The following is a 13,223-nucleotide window of genomic DNA, read 5'->3' on the forward strand; positions in this document are numbered from 1 at the left end:
TTGCACTCCGACCAGACCTTAGGAGCATGAAGCACAAAACAGAATTTTAATTTCGAACTGAAACACCAGTTTGGAGATGCAATGTTGAATATTTTTTATTTCTATAGTTATACTTTTTTATGATTTCCGCACAATTTGATTTAAAAAAAATTAAAATGTTTTGTTCTTTCTATATAAAGAGATTAAATAAAATTAATAAAAGTTGGCAAGCAACATTTACTGAATTAATAAAATTAGTCATGTTGCCTTAAAATAAAATATCTTCCTTTGAATACAAATCCCTATGCAATGTCTTTTTTATCATTCATATAGCAGATTACTTTTGGTGAAGGGTAAAGGGGAAAATTAATATGTTCTGAGCATGTATAAGAATTTTTATGATGGACTGATGAACCAGGAATGACACATCTTTCATTTTCAAAATGAATATATCCCCCTCCAATTTATCCTCACAAGAATAAAATCGTGATATAAAAAAAGAAATTAGTAGGAGGAAACAATGTACACATTTCTATATATTGTGAAAATAATCGCAGATAAAACTATAACTTCATGATAATATTGGATATCCCTTCACGACATTAATCCATTCTTTACTCACTGTCACTCAACTTACGCGCTCACATCAGATCAAGCAGAGGCATACGGTGGTACGACTATTCACACGAAATGACGCGGAGTGCATCATTTCTATCTACTTTAACTGTTATTTTAGCAATTGTTTTGATGATTGAGGGAAATTGGTATGGCAAAAGAGGTAAGGATTTATGTATTTCAAAAAAAGAAAGTTTCTGAAATGGCAATATTTGAACAGAAGCAAATTTCTTAACTTTTAATTCTATCTTGGTATATGATTTTGAAAAATGAGAAAGGCAATGTTACACTGTCCGGGTTAAACATCTTATAAGTATTTGATTTAAAAAAACAACATATTTTTAAAACTTTTAAATATTGATTACTATTCCTGCATTTTAACTAAAGTGCGAGATTTTCATTTTCTCTGCAGAAATTAACTGAAAAAGATGAAGAAAGTCAATTAGCAAATATATGATTAAACGGGAAAAACTTTTTACTGTCGTTCTCAATCAAGAAAAATCTTTTCGACAAAATCTCCCGAGAATCATCATGCCAATTTCACCGGCATCTAATTCCACTAATTACATCAAAGTAAAACAAAAAGATAAAAAGATGGAATTGTCAATGCTAATTACTGAAAACATATTGCTTTTGTCAAAATCTGTCACAAAGGGAGAGGGGAATCAAATCACCGAATATGCAATCGCACGAGTAGTCATTTTTGTATTTGTTACCAAAAGCGTGGATTGTCGCATTGTTACAAGCATAGACAATAGAGCTGATTCACGAATATGCAAAAATTTAAAATATGATATTGGCTATTTCTAACTGCACTTTTAAGAAACGCAAAAACTTGACCATTTATTTTCTATCATCAACTCCAGATGATGATGATGGTTGTGTACATAAACCACTTAGGCTCAATCATACACACAATATTGTATTCTTGTATAAACTTTCTAAGAGATTCTGTAACAAAGAAGAATGGGCTAGATGACAGGTTTGTTTCCCAACCAAATGTTTGTTTTTTTATGTACAAGTGAAAAATTACATTGTAACTCAAATATTGATTGCTCAATTTAGATGAGAATGTTCTTAAATAAATTTTTAATACTTCAAACAATATTTTATTATGAACAATAAACAAAAGCAAATGCTAGTAATACTAGTAGATACAAGCATAATTAAATCCAGTATTAAACTGAATTGACCAAATTATACTTATAGGTTTTAATTATAAAAAAGAAATGTTTTTACAGTTAGAAGCGTTAATGAACTCAGTGTACTTAAAAAAATGCGAGAAATCCCCCCTTTTTTTAACAAAAAGTTTACCGAGTTTTTCCACAATTTCTGAATAATCATATTATTTATTATCTTAAGATTTATGTTTTCTCAGTTTTGAAATTGATCCATTGGTAATCTCGCCTTGCAGAACCCGATGTTCTAAAAGGAAATGCGCTCCGAGAGAAACCATTCTGATTAACGGAAATGTTAAATTGGTCACCATTAAGTTTTATACTTTTTTTACCCGTCAATATTAGAGTTTTTTCAATAAATCATAATTTAGTGTCGTATAAAACCATTTCCTTTTCCAATATACATATTTTTCTTCTAAAAAGTTTATTACTTTATTTGAGGTTTTAAGGATGACTATCCAGCTGCTAGGAACAATAACAACTGAATTTACTATTTATTTGATTGTCTCAAAATGCAGCTTGAAATGTTTTCGAGGTATAAATTTTTCATTTTATGCTTCTTGATATGATCCAAGGTAGTTTGAAGTCTTTGAAACAGTCTTTTAAATAGTTAATATGGTTCCTTATAAAAGAACAAAAATGATTTTTTAGAGAAAAATCCTCGAAGGACAAAAGATACAAATAAACAATTGGATGCCTAGATTGATACATTAATTTCTTAAATATTAAGAAAATGGAAACTTTCTATGTTGTTCAAAATTTTACCTTTGTACCGTCATCTTATAAATCTATGCAACTTTTTAACACTTTGTAAAACATTGTTGTGAAACATTGAATAAAAAATTAAAATTTGTTTTGATGAAAGTACTCATTTTACTTACATAAACATGGATTAGTTGTTATTTTCATGAATTTTGAAAAAAAAAGTTTGTATCATATCCTTAAACTTGCCTTATAATACACATGCTTAGAAGCTTGAAATGCAATTGGAAATGATCCTTGATACCTTGCAATGATAGAAACAAAATACCATCTAAGTACTAATATCATAAACACATAATTGTTTTCAGACACCCGGATATCTGACATGGCTCCACTGTACTGGATAAGACTTTTAAAATATTTTTTCCATGCTTTATGTAACATTTGATTCCCCATTTTAGCTTCACTCAAACCCTAGGGCCTTTAAAAAAAAACCTTGAATCCACACAACTTAGGCAATTATTTAGTGTGGACCCGCTACTCTGAAAAAATATTCTTTTAATGCACATTTTATTACTGAGCATGTAAACCCTAAATCCCTGTTTTAGCTTCACCTGCATAATAAATGAATGGTCAAGGACATGCAGCTCTTGGGAAGATCAGTTATCGTGACCCCGTTGTTCTTGATAAGATTATTTATATAGATTATTTTCCTCCATATAAAATGTATTCCCATGTTACTCATCGATCCTCCTTTTGTGACCCATCCCTACCCGGGGCCATGGTTTAACAAACTTGATTCTGTGCCATCTGATGATAATTACATAACGTAATCCTGAAGTTCTTGATTTTTAAAGTTTCTTGTTCTTTTTATTCCTCTGCAAGAACTTATAGATCCCCCACTGTGACCCACAGTATTCTCTGGAGCCAGGATTTGAGCAAACTTGAATCTGTACTAACTGAGGATTCTTGCACATTAATTTTACTAATCTGGGCCCTGCTTTTCATGAGATCTAGAAGATTTCAAGTTTTTCCCCTATATATTATTCCCTTGTAAAATGATCTCTCATTTTTGCCAAAGCCTCCCTTCAAACGCTATGAGATGCAAATTTGCACACATAAGGATGTTTATTTGGCTAATCATGGTCCTATTCATCATAAAAATATTTTAACCCATTTATTCCAATGTAAAATTAATCCCCGAGAATATTTTTATTGATACTAAATTTTATTTTTCTACAATATCTCTCCATTTAAAAAAAATGAATCCCCTTTGCCAAAGTGTACTCTGTGCCATTGCTGGTAGAAATGCGGCAAGTGGTTCTATACAGGAATCAAGTTTTGCTGTTGGTATCACTTTACTCTGTGTTTATTCATGTTTAATTAAGAAAGTGTCCATCGTTAAAATTATTGGGATCCTATGAATCTTTTATTACAAATCGGAAAAATCTCTACAGTTTCACTTAATAATAAGATATTCTCTACTTCATCGTGATTTTTTCTTTAACTGTGTATATCATATTCAGATGATTATATCTTGTCAAGTTAATCGTTGTTGAGATACACATCATACATATGAAGTTAAAAGAATCTTCCTCTGTCATCAGTGCTAGCAATAACTAAAACGATAATTATACTTTATCATTTGAAATTATAAAATATGATAATATTTTCAATGTTTTCAAATAAATAAGTATTCACAATTCTTATCAGGCCGTATGAAACAATTTCAGTTCAGGTGAGAGGGGGGATAGGAGCACATCCAAACATTTTCAGTTTGTGTGAAAGTATACCGAGCAAAAATTCCTTGACAAGCAAAAACAAAAAGGCGTAATTGTTAAGGGGGCTTATTTATAAAGAAACTTTGTTTTCTACATACTAAATATCGTCAAAATTATTGGGGGCACGTCCCCGGTTCCTACGGCCATCGACATGCTTTTTTTTTGTCTTTCTGTTTCAAAGAAGAAATTGGTAAGTGGTCCATCTTCTTCCCAATTCTTAATTAAGAGGATTGTTCAATAAATAATGCAAAAGGTCATCAAAAAATAAGGAAAGCAAGAAAAGCAGTTTCTTTTTATTTTGAATTCCTCAAAGTATTCCAGGTTTACCTTTACTTAAGTTACTTACATACTCTTCGTGCCCAGAAGGACGCATGAGGCCGTTCAACAAATGATGCCTATTTTGATGGTCACTGAAATAACCCGCACTCCCATCCATCTGTTCCATTCTACAGTGGGCCGGGGTATTCTTTGGTCGACCTACTTTCTTTTTCCTTCTGGAGCCCATGTTAATGCGATTCTCAAGATAGAACTGATGTCTCATCGTAGAATATGGTCTATCCACTTCCATCGTCTCACTTTGTTGTGGATTAGTGAGATGGTTCTTGTACTTTTCATAAAGCTATGGATTTGAGATCTTTACTGTCTAGTGTATCTTTAGGATTCTCCAAAAGCATTTACAGTGAAATGTATCCAGCCTTTCATCATCTTTGTCCAAGAGTTCTCCAGAGCTCAGAACAATACAGCAATACAGATACATCATTTTGAAGATTCTTTGTTCAGTTGGTTCTTGTGCTTTACCGTGCCGACTACTATACTTGGTTCAGGGATGGAAAAGCATTTTTGTCAAAGCCTAGACTTCTCCTTATGTCTACTTCTGTTCCTCCTCATTCTTTTTCCCGTTGATTTTCGTGTTTGTTTGTTTTTGGTCTTATCATACTATTTTTAAATCCTGTACATTTTGCAACATCGTTTAGTCTGCCGGTCTTTTCTTGCATGTCGCTGTGTGTATGTGTGTTGGATATCAGTGCCGGGTCATCGGCATAGTCGAGATCTTCTAGAGTATGATTCTGTTGAACAGTTCTACTAACTCTTATGTCATAAATGTTACACTCTCTTTTAAAAGATCTGCCTTGATGTTATCTTTGTCAGGGATTTTTCCATTTCTCATTTTAATGATTCCTTTCTTAACTTCCTCTTCTCTTACTGGCGATTATTCGATTTATGTTCATGTATTCTTTTGAACGATACATTTTTTTTTCAGGAAGTTACGTTGTTTCTGTTGGGATATAAAGAACTCCTAAAGAGTGCTCCTGTCACCTCTCTAATATCATTCCATCCTTTATGAGTAGCTCACCATTTCTTGATCGTATGTTACTTGTTCTGCTTCTTTTTTTCCTACAGATGGTGCTTCAATAGATGGTTTGTCTTTGCTGCATTTTCTGCATTGCATGCCATCTCTTCTTCGTTTCTCCTTTTATCAGCTCTAGCTCTTCTTTTAAACTCTTTATCCTTTGCTTTATAATGTATTCTCTTTATATTTCTTATTCTTCCTTATTCTCTCTAAGTTTGTTCTTCCTATTTCATCTTTCAAATTTCTTCTTTCATCGATGGCTCTGTATATTTCTGTAGTGAGTCAGTCTTCCTGTCTCCTTTGTATCACTCCTAAGATTTTTTTCTGCTGTTTTATTATATATCTATTTTACATGGGTCCACTTTTCATCAACTGTGCTTTCCTCATCTGACAATTGCTGGAACTTGTTTTGGAGCTTGTTTCTTATTTCAAGTTGGAATCCTCTGCATACTCCTGGACCTTTCAGTCTGCTGACATCATAGATTTTCCTATTATTTGCTTTTGGTTTTATATTTTTGCAGAGCTTCATCCTTATTTCCGTTGGTATAAAATGGTGATCTGAGTTGGCATCTGTACCACGCATAACCCTGCAAACCTCCTATATCTGTCAGTCACCACTACTTGGTCAATTTGGTTCTTATCTCTTCCATTAGGAGACTCCCATGTAAGCTTGTGGATGTATTGATGCTTAAAGAGAGTTCAGACCAAGTTCTTTTTGGGTTCTTTAACCTTTACACATGTCTTAAGTCTCTGTACATATGACCAGAAGACCTCAGCATACTCTTCTTTGGAGTAGCCCAAAAGACAGATGTAAATTCTTGTGCCTTCCTTTGATGGTTTTCTTAATTTAAAAAAAATATGTCACAATGACTGAGATCTACAGAATACGGGAAAGGCTAAGCTATGCAAATGTTCCTTTCTTCATAAGGTCCTGTACATCTCTAGACTTATTTGCAAAAGCGTTATTATGTATAAGAAAATTAGCCTGGACCCTGTTGGTACATCTATTACTGGACCTCTCTAGAAAAAAATCTAAATCTGTATGTTAAGACCTATATGGAGCTCTGGCTTCTTGCAATAATAGAACGACAGTGTCCTTTCTAATTCCACATTGATCTTCCTTTTTTGGCTGTAGAGGGTGTATCATTTTTTTATCACCTATCACCCAAGTTATGATGAATATTTTATTGTTAAAATGTTTATTTTTTAATAGTTCCTTAGCAATTTTAACTCATTCCTTTTCTGTGAGGAAATGAGGCTCCCATCCGACAGAAATATGTTTTAGGTTCATTTTCTTTATCAGAACTTTATAAACTGCTTGTCTTTGACTGTAAATCTGGCATTTAAAGATATCATGTTGCTTCAGCATTAATATTTTTTGGTATCACTACAGATTTCAATCCGCCATCTTTTAACTCTCCTTTTCCACGTTTGAATTTCTTAATCCGTCTGAACAGGTACTGCATGAAAGACTAGTCTTTCAATATATCAAAACCATATCATTATGTGGGTTCTTCTGCGCTTTTTGTAATGAAGCGCAGTTTTCTCACAGGCCCTCAATTTTGTCTTCTTTGCAAAGGCTATTTTGAAATAATTATCATCTCAGTGAAGAGACCATGCTTCCTTTAAATGATTTCTTTGCAAAAACAGTAGAAAAAACATGCAGTTTTCGGTCATTACGAGTTCTAGAATGAAAATTTTCGAATGTGAAAAAATGAAATTAACTGCTTGTACATTTATTATGATATACCGTATATTGGATTACTTGATGAACGACCCTCGTATCCCTCTTTGGAAAGCGGGATGACACACTTCGTTGAAATAAACTTGAAAACTATTGTATCATGATGCTTTGTGGCATTTTAGGTAGAGATCTCTTATATTATTATAATAATAAAAGACTAAGAACGGATGATACCAATAGGTCACATGGGTGACTCAGGTGACCTAATACATTCAACTCTAATGCTAAGACGGACAACACAATATTAAGCCTATTCCTTCGTTGTACAGATATAATTAATGTGATCATATGTGTAAACTGAAAATCTGCTGCCTACAAATTAAAGATTTCCTTGAAATATTTATGTTTGTCTTGGATCTCTTTGATTACTGTCAAGAATAGAACCAACGTACGTTAAAAATTAATAATTGATATATGCTATAGACGTTTTCGTCCATATTCCGATATCAATTAGGCCCTGTATTATCGAGAAATTCCTATCAAATTCAGTTAGGTGTCGCGTCCTTTCAATTTGGCGAGAAATAGGCATGATTAATGTCAACAACGAAAGAATTGGTTATACAATTTGTGTTTTGATGGACGTGCAAGATATTTTAAAGGTCAATGGAGGATGTATGTGGGAAAGGGAGACAACCATCTTCGGTATATACCATGGGGAATTAACTCCTGTCTGCAAGATCGAGTTTGATAAATATTATAATGATATAACTATGAAAAATAAAGATTGCAGATTATAAAGATTGTAAGATTAATGTTTAAAAATTAATGAATGGGTGTTAAATGACTCTCCTTTTTGTATTTCAGATGATGGAACAGAAAACGTTTTCCTTAGATATTTAGAGCAGTCACAAATACCACCAAAACAGAATGCAGACAGAAGGATGAAAATGCTTTTATTAAAGAAATTGATTGGATCAATAAAGTATGCAGAATCCGAAGACGACATTGATGCTACGCCAACATATTTCTAGGGTATATAGATTAATCTTGTATCAATTATTAAGATGGCTGATACCTAGAATTTAATTTTGCAATATAACTAAAGGGTAATAAAATAATTAAATCACAGTCAAATAGTCTTACAACTAAATTTACAAAGAGATTTCGTGTCATTTTTATCACCAGATACATGAATTAGTTGCTTCTAGGTCTTTAATGTGGACAAATACAATGATTGGATAATATATGCATGTTTATTTATTTTATTCATTTTATTTTCATATTTTATTTATTCTTAGTACGTTTGAAAGAATAGATGCGGATTTAGCGACAATGTCATAATTATTGAAATGGTATGAAACAGATTTAGAGATGTTTGTTTTCTAATTTAGAATGTGTTAGAACGTGCATTTTTTGTTTGCTTTTTATGATAAAAATTATCATATATGTACTTAAGATTAAGGTGTGGCAAGAGGTGTTATGAACGGTTCTGAACAAAATGCAAAATCACAATTTATCTACTGTTATCATTAAATCAAATTTTTATTGTGAGTGGCATTGTCCGAACACAGTGATTTTGTTTTGCGGAGTTAAATAAACTCAAAACAAGTTTAAAAATTAGTTAATTTAGACAATGAAAGGCTCTCTTTGTTTGTTAATGAGGGATTGGACGGTTGCAACTATTGCAGAAAAATAACATAACCCGCATATTTTTTTTCTTCCAACAAGGAAAAATATTTTATTTTTTATATTTATGTCCATATAAATGATAGTACAAAGTAGATTAAATTAAGTATAAAACATATTGTATTATTAATATGTACGTGATGGAAATGCTCAATTTTTATTAAATTACTATACAGATAGCCTTGAAAAATCGGTTCTAACTAGTTTAGCATTAAGGAAAATGGTTTTCATTAGAAATACATGTAAAGAAATATTCAATGGATATAACTATACAGTATTGCAGAAAATTATATAATATAGACAGGGCAGTGGTTTATATTGTATTTCCTCTACTTCTATTTTTGTATTTATTATCAGTACCATATCCATTAAAATTATTAGCTTTAGTTAACAATTTATTACAAAAATTACATCATATTGAGAGGACAGGTTTATCTTGAATTTCCTCTGCTTCTATTCTTGTATCAAAAACAAGCAAACAAACAACATTACATAAAATTGTGTAAGCTACAGAAAATTGTTCATGAATGAGTCTCGCCTTTCTTCCTACATCACTTACGTCTATTTTCATTTTAATAAAAGAATAATCTAATTTTTGATATTAAAAAGCACATCAGATGACTTCGGCAGTAATGATAACTTACATGGACTTGCATTGTTGGCAGATTCTTCTTAAATTAATATTCATAGAATATACGAAGAAATATAATGCAAATTAAATTCATGTAATATGAATCTACATGTATTGTATTTCAATTTTAAGTCAAATTTTGCCTTATAATACTACTCAACAGGGTCGGAGTTTACTAAAAGTATTATGGATTAAAGAATTATCTGAAAATAGAGATATTAATATTTTCATTTTTTCAATATTGTGGCAAACCTTGGGCTTTTGGTATGTGATTAGCTTCTATCATTATAAAAATTTATATACAATACAGTTTATTTTATGCTTGTAGGTTTGATGATCGTCATTATACAAGACTTTACGATAATGTGGAGAAAAGGGATATTTACTACTTCTTCAGATTTCTTACCAAAGAACAACAGATCAAAGAAATACAACTAACGTCAAATACGTCATTTCCAATGACTTGATGTCAGTCATATTTTTCATTGCTCGTTAAATATAAATGTTCCATTTTTCCTCAGTATGACTACCTTTAAACATAAAAGTCATTAAGAGCTTTGCTTCATTCATCTTTTATTCACCTTTTTATTGTGTATATTAAGTGTGATGTTTTGTGAACAATTCTCGTTATATTTAGTCTTTTCACAGATGTTATCAATTTTTGTCAATTGATTTTGTAAAAATGTGAAATATTTTGTTATTAATAAAAAGAATTATTTCCCTCTATCAGAAAACAATTATGTTGATCATACTAGTATATAAAATATTTGTACTGTTTTATAGACTTCATAGAAAATTTTATATAGGTATTTTAAATAATTGTTTTTATCTTATGAGTTTCGAGTTACTCAATCTAAAACAACACAGCACAATCACTGTCTAACATGGTCACGAAATATTTACCTACAGACATATTAACAAACAAAAGTCATTAGCGTAATGCATTGAGATATGAGATATTTTAGATGTGTATCGCAAACAAATTAATCAAAAAAAGACAGTAAGCTGATAGGTTATTCCCCGTGGCTCAGATGCCTATACAGGCGATAAGGTGATGTCATCTGTGAATAATTTTGATGCACATTACGGAATGTACAACTGATAAACAGAGCCTATTGACATCATGTCCTTGAAATGGGAGAGAAACCCAGATCAAGACACATTTAATGCTTTATTAATTTTTTTTAATTGAAGAGCATTAGAATTTTCTCCAAGATACTCATTTTAAAGTGTGTTCATGTAAATTTTGGGAACATCACGTGATCGAGTGTAAATCTTTTATAGTTGTCACTTTACATATATCTGAAGCACAATAGCTGCGGTCAAAAAGCCCCCACCCCCATCTTCTTACTAAAAATGTCTCAATGAACACTGGTCAAAGGTTATAAATGATTTTATCTCTCATTCTTTGTTTACAAATATGATATTTGTGAAACAATCCTATATTATTGTATTTGTGATGTACAAGCTTAATTCGTACATGTATTTGAAATTATGAACAAACTAGTAGTCGTCTGATAATTAATCTTTATATCAAAAGTTGCCTTTACGTCATGTTTTTCCATTACGTTTTTATCTTTATTCATGCGTTTTTTTTTAAATATTACAACTTAAACGCGCTGTTCGTTATATTACACTTCATCCAATGGTAAGGATCACTGATACAAAATGAAAACACAAAGGTTTCGAATAATTCGAATACATGACTGTATTTAATATTCTCTGATGATTTCTACAAAAACCATATTTGAACCATTGGTCATCCTTGCCCTAATCCTTCTAAAAACATACTATTGAAGCGCGTTGGGATACCATAATTTCTGAGCTTGAGCTGGGCCTTTTTTAAAACTTTCACATTGAAGTTCTGTCCCAAAAAGAATACAAGCAATTCTGTTCATCATTCTCATACATGTACATTATCATTGAAATGGCATAACATTCACTTTCACTGTAGTAAGTTTTTATGTGTTTTTATCTTTGGTATCTATGAGATTAAGTTCGCAACTTAGACTGTCAATAGTGGTACATTGGAAGTAAATGGATTATCGGATGAAATCGAATCTAATGTCCTGTTCACACGGAGAGTTTAATTCGCAGTAAATTAATGCGAAGTAAACTAATGCGAATGAAACTAATGCGAATTAAATTGCGTTCACACGACAACTAATGCGAAGTAAACTAATGCGAATTAAATTTTTATTTCTACAATAAGGCTATTCAGTAAGGCTATTATGACGTCATTTTGCGAATCACGTCACATTGTGCCGAGCAGATACATTTGACCACTGATTTGACATAATGTCACAGTGTCTGTACACATTTTAGTGATTATCATTATTTTCCTTTGTTTTCCACTCAAAAATAGCACAAGTACCTATATCTGACCATCGACATGTGGCCTGTGACTTAATTCTGCCCTTACACATGCGTCAAAATTTAATTCGAATTAGCTTCGCTTAGCGTTCACACGGAGCTAATGCGAAGTAATTTAATGCGCAGTAAATTAATTCGAATTAAACTAATTCGCATTAAATTCTCCGTGGGAACGCGATTCAAATTTAATTCGCAGTAACTTACGTTTAATTCGAATTAAACTCTCCGTGTGAACAGGGCATAATTTGCATTGTGGTAAGATGAAACTAGTGCCCTGTTCACACGGAGAGTTTAATTCGAATTAAATGTAAGTTACTGCGAATTAAATTTGAACCGCGTTCACACGGAGAATTTAATGCGAATTAGTTTAATTCGAATTAATTTACTGCGCATTAAATTACTTCGCATTAGCTCCGTGTGAACGCTAAGCGAAGCTAATTCGAATTAAATTTTGACGCATGCATAAGGGCAGAATTAAGTCAAAGACCACTTGTCGATGGTCAGATATAGTAACTTGTGCTATTTTTGAGTGGAAAACCAAAGAAAATTATGTCAATCAATAAAATGTGTACAGACACTATGACATTATGTAAACTGTACCTGCTCTGCACAATGTGACGTGATTTGAAAATGACGTCATAATAGGCTTACATAATACCCTTACTGTAGAAATATAATTTTAATTCGCATTAGTTTACTTTGCATTAGTTCTCGTGTGAACGCAATCTAATTCGCATTAGCTTAATTCGCATTAGTTTACTTCGAATTAATTCACTGCAAATTAAACTCTCCGTGTGAACAGGGCATAGATCTGTTCCTACGTGTCATATACTTGTACATCAAGCGTAGCAACAAAATGTAGAGAATACTTTAAAATAGTTTAAAAAAGAAATTTGCCCTCTTAGAAAAAAATAAAGTGCAAATTCTTTAGCAGGAATTTGTTTGAAATGTAACAGCTCTGGTTGTGAAGAACCTTTTTGTCGATTATGAAAGTAGACCCTTCAGGTCTTAGCAGGGTCATATAACTTCTCAGTCAGGTGACTTGACCTTAAGAAAATAGCAGCCAAGTATCATAACAGGCCTCTTATTCACAACAATCTTATGCCCTGTTCACACGGAGAGTTTAATTCGCAGTAAATTAATGCGAAGTAAAATGATGCAAATTAAACTAATGCGAATTAAATTGCGTCCACACGACAGCTAATGCAAAGTAAACTAATGCGAATCATAATTTTTTATTCAA

The 13,223-nt window shown here is 31.9% G+C and overlaps 1 protein-coding gene and 1 long non-coding RNA gene across 2 annotated transcripts in view; one reads left to right on the forward strand and one right to left on the reverse strand.

The window, feature by feature from the left end:
* Positions 1 to 13,223, reverse strand: part of LOC133205556 (H(+)/Cl(-) exchange transporter 6-like) — a 49,091-nt gene that overhangs the window by 15,154 nt on the left and 20,714 nt on the right. The window lies entirely within an intron of this gene.
* Positions 617 to 10,323, forward strand: LOC133205557 (uncharacterized). The gene is made up of 3 exons (XR_009723626.1): positions 617 to 757; positions 8,155 to 8,322; positions 9,936 to 10,323. It is a non-coding gene; the product is annotated as an uncharacterized LOC133205557 (long non-coding RNA).

This window comes from Saccostrea echinata, unplaced genomic scaffold, assembly GCF_033153115.1.
Source record: "Saccostrea echinata isolate AGI-Se365-2 ecotype Australia unplaced genomic scaffold, CSIRO_AGI_Sech_v1 ptg000054l, whole genome shotgun sequence".
In the NCBI taxonomy this organism is placed as follows: Eukaryota; Metazoa; Mollusca; class Bivalvia; order Ostreida; family Ostreidae; genus Saccostrea; species Saccostrea echinata.